Below are 19,227 nucleotides of genomic sequence, written 5' to 3'. Positions count from 1 at the left end.
GAAAAGGGTGACAGTCTGGGGTCAAGTCAAGCCAAAGCCTCACCCGATACAGAATCAGTAAAAATACTACCCATGAGAGAAACAGCTGGTGGTATTTTAGTTCATGTACCGTGGTCCAGAGGAGACATCCTATCCTCTACTAATGATTATCCCAGATTGAGGCAGAAACCGATCGAGTGGTATCAGCAAACAGATAGGTTTGTGAAACTCGCAAAGTGTCTCTGGGAAGACTTGAATACCTTGTTTGAGATCATTGTTCCGACTGATTTGTGGCTTGAGTGTAAGAGAGGGGTAGATTGGCCGACGAAGGAACCGGCAAGGGATAAGGTGACCGGAGCACCCTCTGAAGAGGTGATGAAATATTATCACAAGGTGATTGAGTTTTTGAAACAAAAGGTGTTGCCGAAGGTGACTGATTGGCAGAAGATTGACCGGACCTCACAAGAGGTTAAGGAATCAATACATGCTTACTATGAGAAGTTGCTAAAGGCATTCAAACACTACAGTGGGACTGAGACCATTGAGCCGAAGGACATGAACCATCTTGTGTTCAGATTCATTGAAGGATTGAGACCAGAAGTTAGCCAGATGATTAAGAATCATTTGATTTGTTGGCAAGCGAAGCCGATTGATGAAGTGTTGCAGTATGCGAAATACTGTAGTGATGAGATTGAGCTGAAGCAGAAAAAGCTGAAAGAGAAAGTGATGGTGATGCAGATAAGGGCTGCACAGGCAGGAATACAGAGAAATGGAGACCAACAGATGATACAGCAGCAACCGCAGATGAATGCTATGTTTCAGGTGCAGCCAAGAGGTCGAGGCCAAGGGTTTGTGAATCGCGGTCCAGACTTGAATACCGTTGTGGTTCAAAATGACATACAAGTGGCGAAAAAGATGTTACCATGTCACCCGTGTGGGGGTGTGGGGCACTGGAAACGGGAGTGCCCGAATGCGGTGCAGGATGCTGTTGTTCAGTAAAGCAGTAATGTCGGTACATTGCAAAATGTAAGAGGTCAAAAAATGAGACATCAAAACCAGAATTTTCAAAATAACCTGGTACAGATGCAAGGGGTACAGCCCATGCAGCAGATGCAAATGCCGCGTTTTCAGCCAGCGCAAATGCAACAAGTACAACAGCAGGTTCCCATGGTGCCTGGACAGCAAATGCAATTACCAATGGCTCCGATGGGACAGCAACAGGTCATGCTTCCTCAACAGGTCACAGGTCAGGTAATGAGTCAAAATAATACAGTACAGCAATTCTCATTACGAGGTGAAAATGGCATGAATGGAGAGTGGTCAGATGACAGCTCAGATAGCGAAGAGTGCAGGCTTGCAGCATCCTTAGAGGTGGATCAAGGGGGTCCCTACATCGAAGGGAAAGTGATGGGTTACAAAGTCTCGTTTTTGGTTGACAGTGGAGCTACATGCTCTACAGTCAGGAGTGCAGAGGTTCCGAAGTTACCACTTTCGGGATGTACCATAAGGGTGGTCGGAGTAGCAAACCAGGATCTGACAAACCCGATTACAGATCCAGTACAGGTTGAAATCGGCAACTTCCAGGGGCTACATAGGTTTGTAGTCTGTGATTCAAGTCCAGTATCCTTACTGGGAAGGGACTTACTGTGCAAGACAAAATGTTTGATTACCTGTTCCAATGATGGAATCGAAGTACAGACAAATAGTGACGATGAAGTAGACGAAGGTCAGTTTTCAGAGGAAGAGACAGGGACAACAAATGAGGATTATCCTTTAATTACCTTGTTTCCAATGCTTACAATGATTGATCTACCTGTCGAGTTACAGGGATCAGTGACAGAGAGAGTGTGGGATCTAACAGGAAAAGAAGTGGGACTAATAAAAGGCGTGGAACCAGTTAAAGTACAAGTGAAGCCAAATGCAGTGTTTCCTCAGGTGCCACAATATCATATGGCACAAGATGTTCTTATCGAAGTGTCACAGATAATTGCAGATTTTCTGAGACAGGGAGTCTTGAAGGAAGTTTTGAGCAGTCCATGTAATTCTCCAATAATGGGTTTGAAAAATCCCTATGGGAAAGTCCGAACTGTGCAGGATTTGAGAAAAATAAATGAGATTGTGGTAAAATGTTGCCCCATAGTGCCCAATCCAGCAGTGATCATGTTTCAGGTTCCATGTGATGCTGAGTGGTTCACCGTTATAGACCTGTCAAAAGCCTTCTTTTCGACACCTCTTCATGAGGACAGCCAATTTTTGTTCAGTTTCAAATTCCTGGATAAGGTGTACAGTTGGTGCAGAAATCCTCAAGGGTTTTCTGAATCACCGTCCATCTTCAACCAGATATTGGAAAAGGATTTGGAATCCTTAGTACTGCCTTTTAACTCGGCTCTAGTGCAGTACATCGATGATTTACTGATTGCACCCAAAACAAGGGATAACTGTAAATATGATACCATTGCCTTACTGAATCATTTGGGAAAGAACGGACAGAAGGTGTCACCCAAGAAGCTGAAATACTGTCAGAAAGAGGTGAAACACCTAGGGCATCTAATTGAAAGAGGGTCTAGGAGAATATCGAAAGAAAGAATAACAGCCATTTTTCAAATGAACCCTCCAACGACTAAAAGTGGTGTCAGGATGTTTCTGGGAATGGTGGGCTACTGTCGCCAGTGGATACCCAACTTCTCGATCATCTCAAAACCTTTAATAAGACTGACAGGCAAAGAGATCAAGGATGAGCCATATACCATAGCTTTGTCCAAAGAAGAGCTTGAGTCATCCATGGAATTGAGAGAGTGCATGTGCAGGGCACCAGCATTAGTTATGCCTGTTTATACGAAGCCTTTTCTACTGTTTTGTCATGAACGTGATGCTTGTTCTTTGTCTTTCTTGACACAGGTCCATGGAGGTGCAAATCTCCCTGTAGCATATTTTTCAGCTACCTTGGACCCTGTCGCAGCAGCCTTACCGGGTTGTTTGCGCGCAGTTGCAGCAGTTGGTCAGAGCCTTACGCAGTGTGAAGGCATAGTCATGGAATACCCCCTAACAGTAATGGTTCCGCATTCAGTTGAAATTTTGTTGACTCGAACCAAAACTCAGCACATGACAAATGCTCGTCTCACTAAATATGAGACAATCATACTGGGGTCACCAAATGTTTCGCTGAAACGATGTACTGTATTGAACCCAGCAACTTTACTCCCTGCTGAGAATACTGAAATTAATAATGAGGAAGAATTTGAACATGATTGTCTTGAGGTAACGGAATTATGTACCAAACCACGACCAGATATTCAAGACACACAGCTGAAAGAAAATTATTGTATCATGTTTGTCGATGGGTCCTGTTTAAGAGATTCCGTCGGAACACTGATGGCTGGTTACACTGTATGTACCATAGCTGGTATCATTGAAGCTTCCTGACTCGAGAAAGTGTTTTCCGCACAAGTGGCAGAATAAATTGCCCTTACTAAGGCATGCAACGCAGCTGTGAATCTGAGAGTCACTATCTATACTGATAGCATATATGGATTCGGAATTGTACATGATTTTGGCCAACTGTGGTCACAGAGAGGTTTCATGACCTCTTCTGTTTCTCCTGCGAAAAATTTTGAAAAAATAAAGGATTTGTTACATGCAATTCAGTTACATCTTGAAATTACCGTGTTGAAATGCAATGCTCACATTAAGTCACAAGATTTTGTGTCCATGGGAAACGGTTATGCAGATCAAGTCGCAAGGTTCTGCGCATTGAACTGTATATCGTTCAAGGAACAGTGGGAATTGTTACCGCAAACTGAAAATGACACATGCTTGAACCTTGCATTAAGGGTGGTTGATACCCTAGGTGAGTTAAAAACATTACAGGGTTGTGCTAGTAGAGAGGAAAAACGCTCCTGGCAAAGAATGCAATGTGTACAGAGGGCTGATGATTTGTGGGTCTCAGAAGAGGGGAAATTAGTCTTGCCAAACAGCCTTCTGTCTCAGTTTGCCAGACTATACCATGGACAGGCTCACCTTGGAAGAGATGCAATGATCAGGTCATTTAAAATCGATTGGTTCAACCCAAAGTTCAGACATGCCGCAGAGGTTACCTGTCACAGGTGCATCATCTGTCAACAGATGAATGCTGGAAAAGGGACTGTGGTAACTTTGAGCCACATTGGAAGAGCTGGTGGTCCGTTCAGCAAAATGCAAATGGACTTCATTGAGATGCCGGTTTGTGGAGGACTGAAGTACGTGTTGGTGATTGTGTGTGTTTTCAGTCACTGGATTGAAGCCTACCCCACTTGTAGAAATGACAGTCTCACAGTTGCAAAGCTGCTACTTAGGGAACTAATACCAAGGTTCGGGTTTCCGGTCTCTATAGAGTCAGATAGGGGAAAACACTTTGACAATGAGGTGATTAAACTCCTGTGTGCCGCACTAGACATCGAACAAAAGCTGCATTGTAGCTACCGCCCTGAAGCATCAGGACTAGTAGAGCAAATGAATGGTACTCTGAAATCAAGAATGGCAAAGATGTGCGCAGCTACAAATATGAAATGGCTAGATGCATTGCCCTTAGCGCTGATGTCAATTAGGAACACCCCTGATAAGAAAACAGGACTGTCCCCCGATGAGATCCTCATGGGCAGAGCTATGAGGTTGCCAGCAGTACCTGCGAATGCTCTTGTATATATCAAAGATGATATGGTGTTGGACTACTGCAAAGGTTTGGCTGATGTGATTCGCTTTTTCTCTCACCAGGTAGAGGCTAACACATTGCCTCCGATTAGAGATCCAGGTCACACCCTACAAGCCGGTGACTGGGTGGTTGTCAAGAAGCACGTGAGAAAGTTGTGTTTGGAGCCACGCTGGAAAGGGCCGTATCAAGTAATCTTGACAACAACCACTGCCGTGAAATGTGCAGGCGTTCCAAATTGGATACATGTCAGTCACACAAAGAAGGTAACGCGTCCAACTGACGAGGAACTTGAAGTTTCCGGCACAACAGTTCCAGGAAGAGAAGTCTCAGGGCCAGAAAACAGCCAAGAAGGAACTGAGACTGCAGGAGAGCCCACTGAGAACAGCCTCGTCCCTCAAACAGTGAATGGGTTCGAGAGATGTGACAGAGTGCCTATCTCAGTAGAGACGGCAGGAGAACTAAGTCAAGGAGAGGTTCTCCCAGAAGTAGACGGATACGGGTTAGAACTTGAACCCGTTACAGATCAAGAAGAAGAAGAAGAAGAAGGAGAAATAATAGAAAGAGATCAGGGTGTGCCAGCATCCCCTGAGCCAATTGCAGGTCCATCAAGTAAAAGCACCATATCACAAGAGGAGGGTGCTGTCCAACGTCCTGAAAAGACATATCGGAAGAAGACGCATAAGGGTGATAACTGGCCAGAGAAACCACTTTTAAGGATAAGAAGCATACCAGATGAAACAATAATAGAGGAAACTGATACATCCTGAGTTGAAGACCTAAGTGAAGGAGAACAGCAAGAGACTTATAAATTATCGAATGTGACATTACAATCGGATTCGACTTTGAGAAACCCGATTACGACAAGCTGCTAGCCTGATTTGACAAAAGGGGAGTCCTGGAGCGAGTGAAAACGCTGTAAATGCACGCAGAGAGCAAGAGAAAAAGAGTTCTATATCATCCTCAAGTTGATTGTTATTCTGCTATCCGATTCTATACAGACATGTCTTGTAATAGAGGTAGTAACAAGGGAAGTAAGGTGTGTGGTTGGTTAAGCCTTATAATAGGTATTGTGTGTGCAATAATAATTGTGGGAGTGATTGTGGGAATGCTGTGGTTGGAGAAAAAGACTATTAACGCTACTTAAAAACCTGAAACTACAACACTAACACTGTGGGAAAGGTTTGAGCAGGATGCAAGACACTTGCCTGAGGGAACTGATTCAAAGGGGGAACTTTCTACTAATGTCTTCTATCGCTTGCTGAATGAGTATGTGGAGACCATGGATGCGAAAGACTGTTATGTGTGTACCAAGATTCCTTCATCTGTGCAAGAAGGGGTTACCTACCATAGCCTTCCTCTAACTTACAGGATTAGCTGTAGTTTGTTACTAACCAGATTCTATAATCAAGAGCATGTGTAGTACTTTTATTCAAATCTAGTTAGAGGATTCTTTGAGCCGACGCTTACATTTGGAACTGCTTATGCACATCGCAACAATCTGACTTGCTTACTTGTCGCCTGTAGAGAAAATCTTTTTAGATCACACTGATGATAGACGCAAAGCATTGAAAGAAAGATTAGAAAAAGGGCTAGAGAAACGCACATATGCAAATGATTATGCTTACACCGCAATCAAAACACAAGGCAAACTAGCTATAGATGCATTACATGTAGGTAGGCTTTGTATATATAGGCCAAAATCTGAGCAGGACAATTTGTTTGTGGGAACGAGTGAATGCAGACACGTGTTTTTGTTTCAGAGTAAGTGGACATTTATGTTGAATGGACAGGATCCAGCGATCCCTGGGATCTATTACATCTGTGGACTTAATGCTTATTACCGTCTCCGTAGGGGATGGTATGGGACATGTTAGTTGGGAATAGTTTTCCCAAAGATTTATCAGATTGATGACTTAAAACAGATACCTAAAATGTCTGAATTACAACATGCTAGACAAAAACGAGAATCAGTGGCTGCTGTCATTGGTAATATATTTGGAGCTATAATCCTTTCAGTAGGGGTTATCTTGAATTCTATGAAGATTCAAAAGTTGTCTACTATTGTGGATAACATGCTGACAAATTTTACAGGGGCTATACTCCTGATGGATACTGAACTTGCTGCAGAAAGAGCTATGACTCTTCAAAATCGGCTTGCTTTAGAGCAAAGAGTGGAGGGGTCTGCAAGATGCTCAACGAGCACCATTGTTGCTCGTTCATTCCAGACAATAGTAAGAAGATTAGAGGTATGCTTACTAACCTAACTAGAGATAGTGCAGATTTGAAGGATTTGAAGGAACCTGGAGTTTGGGAGAAATTTGGAAAAGGAATTGCCAAAGTAGGTAGCTGGTTTACCAACATTTGGAATGGGGTACTTGTAAAAATACTAATGGGTCTATTAATTGTTCTGGCCTGTCTATTAGGAATATGGGGGCGTGTAAAATCAATGATAAAATTAAGAGAAATTGGACCAAAAGAACCAGAAGAAATTAAGAAAGTGAAAGAGAGAAAATGTTCAATGAAATTTGGGAGAGTTCACATAAGGGACCAGGGGCCAGATGCAGGAAAATTGCAAATTGCGACTTGCAATTTGCGAGTCCTTCCGACTCGCAAATTGCAAGTCGCAATTTGCAATGCAGAACGGTGTCTCAGACACTGTCTGCGAGTCGCTATGGGGTCGCAATGACCCACCTCATTAATATTAATGAGGTGGGTCACAAATTGCGGCCCCATAGCGAGTCTAGGCACTCGCAAACATGGAGGCCTGCTGTAGTCAGCACACCTCCATGTTCGTGACTGCTTTTAAATAAAGCAGTTTTTTTTTTTTTATTGTAGCCCGTTTTCCTTAAAGGAAAACGAGCTGCACTTAAAAAAACCCCGAAACCTTTCGTTTCGGTATTTTTTCAGGGCAGGTAGTGGTCCCTTGGACCACTACCTGCCCTGAAAAAATATTTGTGGGTCCATTCACAAAGTGGAAGGGGTCCCATGGGGACCCCTTCCAATTTGCGAGTGGGTTACCATCCACTTCAAGTGGATGGTAACTGCGACTCATATGCGGTCGCAAATGGAATTGCATTCCACTGCGACTCGCAAATAGGAAGGGAACACCCCTTCCTATTTGCGATTCGGAAATGCATTTTGCGAGTCGATCCTGACTCGCAAAATGCATTTCTGCATAGCAAAGAGGCCTTTGCATCTCGCAAACGGCGATTTTCGCAGTTTGTGACGCGCAAATCCTTTGCTACATCTGGCCCAAGATGTTGAAATGCGCATTATGCGTAAAGTGAAAAATTAAAATTAAAAAGGGTTAAAAAGGGAAAGGTTTGTGTGATGACGAGCGTCATCAGAGGAGGGACTGAGAGAGCGTAGTCGAAATAATATGTACTAAAATGAAATGCTTATATCAATGTGTAACAATGCTACATAGAAAACAATAAAAATAGCGGTTTTGTTTAAACGTGCACCTGAATTGTGACCACGGTAAATGGCCAGCAATGTATACGCAAACTAATAATGATGAGTAAAATGTTCATGTTATGATTAATTAAGTTTGTATTTACATTTATGTTACTGCATTAATATTGAAAATCTTTATAGGCCTTAAGTTAGCGTAAGCTGTAGGTTTTAGTTGCCCAGCTCTCATATTAAATGCATTTTTCTGTTTTTCCAGTATGCTGACTCTCAAAGGGCCATGACCCTGCAAATGTTCTTTTTCTTCAACTTGAAAGACAAATGTATCTATGTTGATTCCGTTCCCAAGCGCATATTCGGTGCCTTGGCTTAAGAGTTATGTACAAATTGAAACAAATGTAGATTCATGTAATGTACAAGGTCATTTAGACCGATGGTCAATGGATCTGCTGACCCAAAAGACGTGCCAAAGAGTAAAGTAATACCGGACGTGCCACCTCCGAAGACGTCAATTATGGAGACCAATCAAAGTGTTATGAATTAATGTGGGGTGACAATTGGGATTACCTAATGTTAAATTTGATAGGTTAAAGATAGTGGGGTATAGTAAATGTCCAATAGAATTTTGGGGGAATGTACTATGAAAAAGGGATAAAAACCCATGTCACGGAACAATCATTAGAACTAGGTAGGGAATGCTATTGATTTTATCCAGAAACTCTGTAGCTCTGTTTGGTGACTTTGAGATTTATTAAAACCATCCTCACCCATAGTCTGCCCATTTTATACTTCTCCTCCTTACGAGGGAAGTTTCCCCTATGCCCTTTAGTTGAGCTTAGACTGATGACGTTTTGACTGATGTCCTGAAGACGAAGACTGATCCTGTGTGCTGACCTAATCCTTGGAGGGTAATTATGACAATGCAATTTGTAATTTGTCTGTTTTCTTTTCCTTTCTAGGTATCAACTGCTTCATTTTGATAGAGACCATAGTCAGATGTTTTCCAAATTGGTGTTTAAATTGTTTTGCATGAAGCCCAAAATGCTAATGCTAATCAGTGGTTAGGACAGGGGTTCACTTAAACTGACACAAATAGACAAACGACTGACATTATGCTATGTTGAATTGACGTGTGTCCAGCACTTTGCTATCTAGATCTATGTTTACGCTGTGTTATGTTTTAATATTTGTGATTTTCGCGTTAATGAAATCCTATCACAGTTGCCACATTGTGACTATGCTATTATGCGTCTTGGTATTGAGATGAACCCTTTTGCTCGTAGATTGTAACCAATAGGGAATACAATTCATAAAATTCTATTAAAGGTGTGGTTATTCATGGCTGAAAGGTCATGGTTGCGTCGTCAATTTTGATTATTGTCTATGACTAAAGTGAAGTGTATTGTTGTGATAAATATTGATGACATTATTGATATATTGATTGATATATTTATCAGTTATCTCGTCCTATGGTGTCTCTCAACTGGGTCACAAGATTCATTGGCCTAAAACGAGTCCTAATTTGTAATAAATTAACATAAAAGGACGCGTTAACAACGACGTGCAGTGATAGAGAAGTCCCTTCAGCGCCGTAACCAGAGAGGAAAGACACTGGCCAGTGTCCAATGGGAAGTGACCAGAAGGAGTAGTTGGTCCAGAGGCAACCCTACAGTGAAAAAGATGAAGAAGACAACAGGAAGTGAAGCAGGACGACATGCAGATGACATGCTGGCCAATCAGAAGGACATAAATCAGAGCGATGTTGGACTAAGCCAATGGTAAGTTCAGGTAAGTAAGGGTCTGGTTCTAATCCCCTTTTAAGCTTTTTATTATTATTAACAATAGATTTTGAAAGCACACGAAACCTAAAAATGCAAAGCGCAAAGTAGTAGCATAACAAAAGTTGAGGGGGGCCCCCTGCAAAGTACATGGAAGGGGTCCCCTTGGAACTCACTCATGAGCTCTTAGGCCATGGTACTGTCCTGAGGGCACCCTCTTGGTGCTTAGACCACCCCCCTGTGGGGTCTGCAGGGGCCTTTGTTATTCCACTGGCACTAAGTTGTCCTTCTCACTGTCCATATGAGCGTTATAATGTTAAAAAAGCATATAGCCAGGCATCAACACTCCATTAGACAGGTTCACAGTCACACACAGATAGGTGAGAAGATAGATAAGCAGGCACACAGGCAAAAAGATGGATGGACCAGATGAATGGATCAATGGATGGACAGACCTCTCTGTTAAACACAAGTCCAATGTAGGGAAGGGCGCACTCCTGTAACTTGCTGCAGCTAAATTACAGCAACATTATGCAAGGTTGTGCAGAATTATAAATTACACAAGGCCAAGTTCTTAGTCCAAAATACACTCTCACATCTGAAAGGATCCGGAGATGCACTTTGGACGAAGAAAATAGCTCTCAATGCAACAGAAAAGGAACAGCTGCTCGCGCTCTTGGGTAGATATTTTTCCCCACATTACTCCAAATTCCACAAAGGAGCGTAATTGTGTAATTCCCATTTTGGCCAGGCCTAGACAGAAGTAATGAACTTGGTTTAAACTGTCCCTCTAGTGCCCGGTAATCCGTCAGGTGCGGGGAGATGAAACGAACGCTGATTGGGTGAGTGCGCCACTCAGTGTCCTTCTCTGTCGCCTCTTTCTTTCAGACCCCTGGGAGCTCAGTCTTACTTTCTATACACATCTTTATTTTTAGACGTGTTTTCTTTGCGGCAGGAAGTGATACTGAAGCTGATATTTCACTAGAAGGATTTCTTTCAACACTGAAACTACAGGCGTCAGGACAGACGCTTCGGTGCTGCAGTTACAGGTGACACAGACATCCATCCTTCTTGGTGACCGGGTCCCGTGAAACCAAACTGTAGCTCATACTTTTCACATCAGGACCGCCACAAACCTAAAAGCGCAGAAAGGCGAAATAAATAATAATATTGATAACACGTTCTTCAAAGACATTTAACTCATCCAAATTTTAAATAATATCAATAAAAATATTACACAACTGTTGTGACATTGCCAACCGCAATGCCGTGACTCGGATTCGAACAGAGGTTGCTGCAGCTACAACGCAGAATACTAACCACGATACGATCACGGCAAGCTACTTGGGCACAGAAAATCACGTGAGGTGTGGCTTTGATGAGCCTCAAATGCCTGACATTCTGCTCTTTGTGTGATACATTAATTGTTTAAAACCACCTTCTTTTCTAGTTGGCTCGTGGTCTTTTTTTGTGTATCAGCAAAATGCAAAATTTTCACACATGCTTTAGACTCCTTTCAACCAAGACAGACACAGCTTTGCAAGACCCGCCCTTCCTGTCGGGGAAGTGAACACTGAGTCCCAACCCTGTTAAAGCCTAATCCACGCCTGGCCGAGATCTTCTAGACCAGAGATCTCCAAACTTGTTAATGCCGCGCCCCCCCAGTTGAAAAATAAAAATCATTGGGCCCCCCCTCAGAATTTTTCACAATTATTTTATAAACATGGCAATGTTTAAATATGTCTAAACCTATTTAAACATTGCAGTTAAGAACTGTTAGCTTTTTAAAACTACAATAACATGCTTCTGCTTAAAACAAAGGCCTGTTATCTGTATAATATTTATTTTGGCCAGAGTCTGGGGCCCCCCTGGGATCACTTGAGGCCCCCCTAGGGGGCCCCGCCCCCCAGTTTGAAGACCTCTGTTCTAGACTGAGGAGGGGATAGGAAGAGGCTCCCACACATTGGTATCTTTTTCATTTCTGGGTGTCTCTTCAAGACACATTCATCTGCTGATGCTGGCATTATTCTGGGCAGGACTTGGCAGGTATTTTATCCCCCGGAGTATTTACTTCCCTAGTGGGCCGGAGCTCTGGGAGTCCAGTTTTGAAAATCCCAGAGTACTCTTCGTTCCCATAACACTTTGCCCAGTTCCCCAGGTTAAGGTCGTGGAAGGATTCAAGACAGGCTAAGGGAGGGAGAAAGTAAAGAGAAAGTGACCAGAGAGGAGAGAAGGAGAGGGAAAAGATGGAAGAAAAAAAGATAGCAGGAGAATTAAATTTTTTCTAGCTATCGCGTCAAGAATTTTAGATTCTATTAAGGACACGGAGGCGAGGATTATGCTTTCTCTTAACTTTACTGACAAACACAGCAGCCAATAAAAAACAAAAAAATTTCAAAACTACAAATCCCATGAGCCTTAGCCCACCAATCATGGCACGATACTGTCCATATATATATCATGAACTCTATAGTCCTTCCTCTTTCTTTGCGAAAAAAACTGTTCAAACATGCGTAAACTTGCAGAACTTGAAAACGAAATTCTTTCCACAACTCTGTAACAAACTCCAGGCGTTGGAAGATAACCACATTAACGATGCTTCATCGAAATCCTTCATGATGTCGTGCTGGCTGTTCCTGAGTGAGAACAAAAACAATCAACTAATATCGAATATATCATGGGAGGGTATTTACTTCACGTTTTAAATTAAAACAATTTTTTAATCAATTACCATATTCATGACATAAAATGACAATGAAGCCTTTATCACATTAATGATATCAATGTACCAACTGGGTGGGATAATCCTCGCCTCCGTGTCCTTAATAGAATCTAAAATTCTTGACGCAATAGCTAGAAATTTTTTAATTCTATGTCAGGACCGGAGGCTTCGGATTAAGCTAGTTCAAAGTCTATTTACTACTTCCGACACTACATCCACAATGGGTTTGTGATAGAAAACCTTAAAAGTGGAATTGTTTGACCAATCAGCTGCAGCCATAATGTCTTCAAGTCTGGCTCCTGTCGCAAAGGCTTTGGAGGCCATAGCTCCTCTAACCGAATGAGCCCCAAAAACACTTATGTCAATGCCGGATTCGGCTAATAACCATTTGACCCAACGGGCTAAGGTTGCTGCAGAGACGGGATTAAATGGTTTTTGTAAGGAAATCAACAATTGACCCGAAACATTCTGCCTGAATTCTCGAGTGACATCCTCATAACTCTTCAGACATTGAACAACACATAGTTTCTTGTTATGCGGAAAAGATGGATATGAAATAGATTTGGATGAAGTTTTTGTACGTCTAGAAATGGAAAAAGATACTCCATTAGGAGTGAATACTCTACCTGATAAATCCAGAGCTTTAACGTCTGAGACCCTTCTGCAGGAGAGTAAGCATAGCAGCATAGTCAACTTTGCGGATAGTTGTTTGCGAGATAGACCGTCATTATCCGGCCAGTTTCTAAGAAAACGTAAAATAATGTTAACATCCCACAAGGAGGAATACTTTGGTTGCGGAGGTTTTACCATACGGATGCCTCTAAGCAATTTGCAAATCAAGGGGTGCTCTCCTACCGGTTTCCCTTGAATATGGGGGTGACCTGCTGAAAGAGCTGAACGACAATTGTTAATTGTCCTATAAGCTAAACCCTGAGAGGCCAATTCTGACAAAAAGTTGGCTATGACATGAATTTCTGACCCCAAGGGATCCACATTCCTTGTGTCGCACCAACGTATCCACTTCTTCCAGGCCTGTTCGTATCTCTTCTGAGTGGAGGGGGCCCAAGATTGGGATAAGAAAAAACAATGCTGAGTCCGAAACTCCAGGCACTTGCCATCGTCTCCTGAAAGTCTCCAGGCCATCAGAGTTAACAGACCTTGAAGGACCAGAGGATGGAAATTGTTCGATGGATCTGAAAGGAGGTCCACCGACCACGGTATCTTCACCGGAAAGTCGCATGACTGGTTCATTGCGGAAGGGAACCATGGTTGAGCACTCCACCATGGTGTCACCAGAATGATTTCCGAGCGTTGGCGACGCACTTGTGCCAGGACGCGAGGAATCATTACGAAAGGAGGGAAGGCATAGAGAAGTTCCCTCGGCCATAACTGCATGAATGCGTCCGTCCCCTTCGCTTGAGGATCCGGCCTCCAACTGAAGAAGCAAGGGACCTGGCTGTTCAAACGGGATGCAAATAAATCTATCTGACATGTCCCCCAACGAAGTTGGAGAGCTTGGAAAATGTTCCGTTTGAGCCTCCAGTCGCTGCCATCCCGAAGGAAACGAGAGTTCCAGTCTGCTGTCGTATTGGTAATGCCCGGAATGTATTCCGCTATTACCGAGATTTTCTGATTGAGGCAAAAGTGCCAGAATTCTTTCGCTATCTCCGCCAGGAGGCGAGATCTGGTCCCTCCTAGGCGATTGATGTATCTGACTGCGGAGACATTGTCCATCCGCAGAAGAATGCAGCAATGAACCCTGCGGGGAGCCAAGGATTTGATGGCGAATGATCCTGCCAGGAATTCCAGGCAGTTGATGTGGTAAGATAATTCCCCCGGGGACCAACGGCCTCCTGTCTCCACTGGGCCGCAACGTGCCCCCCAGCCCCAACGGCTGGCATCCGATTCGATCACTACATCCGGGTTGGAAGGAAAGATTGCTCTGCCATTCCATGCATCCATGTGGTCTAGCCACCATGTTATCTCCGTCCTAGCGTCCTCCGAGAGGGGAACTAGCTCTGAATATTGAAGACCTTTTTGGAGATGAAGAATCTTCAATCTCTGAAGGGCTCTGTAGTGTAGAGGCCCCGGGAAAATTGCCTGAATAGATGAGGCTAAAAGGCCGACAAGTCGGGCTAGAGTCCTCAACGATATAGTCGGAGAGGCAAGCGCTCTCCTCAATTCTTTCTTGATCAGATTCCGTTTGGTGATCGGGAGAATTAGTAATGATGCTAGAGAATCTATCTGAAACCCTAGAAAATCCATACTCTGTGAAGGAATCAGGTTGGACTTCTCTGAATTATGGATAAACCCGAGATCCTGGAGTAATTTTATAGTCCAATTGAGGTGAGTCAGCACCAGGCTTCTGTCCTGTGCCATGATGAGAATATCGTCCAGGTAAATAATGAGGCGCACTCCTCGTTCTCTTAGATATTGCACCACTGGACGAAGGAGTTTGGTGAAACACCAGGGCGCTGAGGAGAGGCCGAAAGGGAGCACCTTGAATTCGAACCACTGGGAGTCCCATTGGAATTGTAGGAATCGTCTTTGAGGTGCAAAAATCGGGACTGAGAGGTAGGCGTCTTTGAGATCTAGCCGTACCATCCAGTCCTTGTCCCTTAAAAGATCCCTGAGAAGGTGGATGCCCTCCATCTTGAAATGGCGATACACCATCCAGGAATTGAAATGTTTTAGGTTTAGGACCAATCTGGATCCGCCGCCCTTCTTTTGAACTAAGAAGATAGTGCTGGCGAAACCCCGAGGGTGAGGTGAGGATTCCACCACTGCCCCTTTTTGAATGAGAGAGATAATCTCCTCTTTTATGAATTTGTGATCTGCGCGGGAAAAAAGGAGAGGCATAGGAGGACTCTTTTGTTTTGGGGGGGCGTAAAATTCTAGCTGAAAGCCCTGAACTGACTGAAGAACCCAAGGGTCTTGAGTAATGGACTCCCAAACCGGGAGAAACAGTTGAATCCTGCCCCCCAATGTTACTTCTGAGGGAAGAATAATTCTCACCTGAATTTGTGCTGTCCTGAATGGAGTTACCTCCACGATATCCTCTTGAGTTTCTACCTCGCCCCCTGTAGCAATTGGGGTAGAAGTTGCCTTGGTTTGGGTAGGTTCCTCTGTTGCCTTGGGAGGCATATCTCGGGGCCTGATATCTTCGGCCTGGCGCTCGACCCCTGAAGCGTGCGGCCCGCATAAAAAGAGCATTATTGAACACCTTTTTGATGTTAGATTGGGCTTTATCAAGGGCTGTGAATGTAGCTACGTATTTGTTCAAATTGGAAATAAATTTATCTCCGAAGAGCATTCCGTTAGCAGCAGGACCGGCTTCGTTAATGGACAACTCAGCGAGCTTAGGGTCTAAACGAATGAGGAAAGATCGTCTGCGCTCCATTGACATGGCGCAGTTTGCGTTTCCCAGGAGGCAGATTGCTCTCTGGGTCCATTGAAGTATTGCTTCCGTATCCAAGGGGGTTTCGGTTTCCTTGGATTCTACAGCTAAATCCAGTATTTTTCTTAGCGGACCGGAAATGTCTAATAATTTGTCCTGGCAACCTTTCCAGGCACGGTCTAGACCCTTTTTTGGGTCCTTGGCGAATTTCCGGAGAAAAGTCGCCATGTTAGGATCCAGTTCTGGTGTGTCCGCTACTTTGCCTAGGAGGGAGGGGCGGGGACACTCTGATCTAAGAGTATTACGTACCTCTTTCTCAAAGCTTCTGCGCAGCCTGTCTTGGACGTAGTTCGCCACCTCTTGTTGAGGAACCCACTCAGTAGAGCGAGGGTGAATGATATCCTCTGGAGAGAATAAGAGGTTCTTGCCTTGCGGGGTGTCATCTTTGGGTGTATTATGCTTCGCCTTGCGCTGCTTTTTGCGCGGTTGAGGATCAGTCTGAGATTCATCTGAATCTGATTTTGAGGAAGAGGGGTCGTGGTAACTGGATTGGGAAGATGGTTGCACAGGATTGGAAGGCGAAGTTTGAGGGGGGTGAAATCCTCCATACGCATGGTCACGCAACACGGAGGTTGCCATTTGTGATAGAATTTCTGCAGAAGAGGTGCCACCTGAGCGCTGTAGTTTAAGACCCAACATGTCACCGGAATCACCGGTTTGCAGGCGAGGTTGTTGGCTACTCTCACCTAGAAATTCTCTTCTAGCGAAGTTAGACAGAGGTTGGGTAAATGGCTTGAGGGCCTGGATTAGCGCCCAATTCACGGAGTCTTGCACATGGAAACCCAGTGCTTCCACCAGTCTTTCCTCCAAAATATGTTCTGAGGTTGCCTCTTGCAGTTCGTCATACTGCTCTTCCTCATTGGCGTAGTACGCCATCTTAAAATATGCGTGTAAGTCCTTGATAGGAGGAGTTGACGGGGGGCAAAACCCTGAGCAGGTGTGTAAATTATTTGGTAAAAGTTTTAAAGTGGAGGGAGCCACCTGCCAAAATGCAATCTTATAGTATCTGCAATTTTTTTAAAAATATGTCTATATGCCCCCTGAGCCAAGCTCTATGAGTATTGTTTCAGCCCCTACGGGCGCTCTTAGGCCGATTGCACAGGAGAAATTGCCGCTCGCGTACTCGCGCCGCAAAGAAGCCGGTCGGAAGCCTCCGATCGGCTCAATGCACGAGCGCGCACATGGGCAATGAAAGAGGACTACGTCCTCTGAACGAGCTAGCGCTCGTTCTTACGGCCTGCTCCCGCTCCACACCGGTGGGGTTGAAATGATGAGGGGCACTAAGGGGGCGGAGAACGGACAAAATCAAAAACTTCCGACGGCGCTAGAAATATTATTAACCCTTACAATTCGCCATGACATTAAAGCGGAGCAAAGCTCCGATCGCTGAAAACAAAATACAGAGCACGATATCTAAGCGCGCTGCTTTACTACAATATACAATAAAATCACAACAAAATATTAGAGCGTTTCGTGCGTGATTTAACTGGCTGCTGGAGCAGCAAAGAAAGAGGAAGGACTATAGAGTTCATGATATATATATGGACAGTATCGTGCCATGATTGGTGGGCTAAGGCTCATGGGATTTGTAGTTTTGAAAAATTGTTGTTTTTTATTGGCTGCTGTGTTTGTCAGTAAAGTTAAGAGAAAGCATAATCCGAAGCCTCCGGTCCTGACATAGAATCTGAAGGGAGCGGGCTGCTTCAGAATGTTGCCGGAGTTCCCCGTCTTGCCATGGTTCTTGTTAACTATGTCCGTGTGTATTTTTCCAAGGAGCGTTTGTGAGACCATCAGCAGTGAAATGTTGTTTTCAGTGTATGAAAGATTATCTCTGCCCTCTGACTCACTGGCCTGTTTAATCCTTGTTTGCCTATAACTAACAAGCATTGGCAAAGGCAAGAAGTCTTGCCCTTTGAACCTGTTTGCTTTGCCAAAATTGCTGAGTCTGCGCAGCATCTACGAAAAGTGTTTTTTAGCAGTGCTGTGCATATCGACCCAAAGTAAATAAAAGGAAAAAAGGTGCAATGAGGTGGCTCCTGGGAAAGTAATTTCATAAATATGTGCACATTTTTCATGGTGTTTCTGTGTGCATGCGTCATTTCTTAGGTGCATGCATACATCACCATGTTTGTGGACGTCAATGAAATGACACAGGTGCCATGTGTTTAATTCACTAATGCAGGATGGCTCGGTAAATCCAAAGAATACATTTCATTAGAAAAATAGCTTTTTTTAAATGAGGAATGGTCAGCAGCACTTTGCTTACTGGCCGTCCGAAAAATTTAAAATATAAAAATCAAAAAGACTGTGAAGATAGGGATGGATTTGGAGAAACATGTGGGGAAAGCAACGGTTAGTGGCGGTGCAGGGGTATAAAATAAAAAGAAAGCCAGTTTATGTGGAGGAGAGGAAAAGCAGAACACGAGGGAGTCGGCAGCATGGGGTGGAGGCAGAAGAACATGAGGGAGACAACAACATACTGCAAAGACAGGACGTTTGGTAAGCAGAGAAGCACATGAAAAGGGAGACCAACAATGAGCAAGGAAGGCATATGTTTGGTGATGGGAGAGGCACATATGGGAGAGAGCAACACAGAGAGCAAGGATTATTGACAGGAGAAGAAGCACACAAGAGAGTGAGGAGCAAAAGCAGGAGAGAGCAACATGAAGCACTGGAGTGGGTATTTATCAATGAGAGAAGCATGAAAGGAAAAAAGCTGGAAAACATGACATGCTTCTCGAAGAAGAAAAAAGTAGTTCCTTAAAAGTGAGCACTGGAAGGATACAAGTCAGCCAATCAAAGAATTACAAAGAGGGCATGCTCCAGGGGAGGAAAAAACACAAAAAGAGGAAAGCAAGCCATCAAATAGGAAGCAAGCAAATGAGAGTAACAATAAAGTCAATTGTAAGCAATGGGGGCTGCAAACCCACTGTACATTTTTGGTAAGCCCGTTGAAGGTGCTTCACAACCAGACAGCTTGTGCTGTCTGGTAGGCGAGATGTAAAAAGACAAAAAGCATTAACTGTAGGCAAGGTTTGTGTAGGATTTTAGTGTTATCAAACCCTCCAATTCAATAAATCAGAGGTTTTCCCAACACTAAGACCCTCATTATGAAAATGGCGGTCTGGGCCGCCATGCCGGTGGTGGCGGTGAATACCGTCACCGGCATGGCGGTCCAGACCGCCATATAATA

The sequence above is a fragment of the Pleurodeles waltl genome, chromosome 12, assembly GCF_031143425.1.
Source record: "Pleurodeles waltl isolate 20211129_DDA chromosome 12, aPleWal1.hap1.20221129, whole genome shotgun sequence".
Lineage (NCBI taxonomy): Eukaryota > Metazoa > Chordata > Amphibia > Caudata > Salamandridae > Pleurodeles > Pleurodeles waltl.
This window is presented reverse-complemented; position numbering follows the sequence as displayed.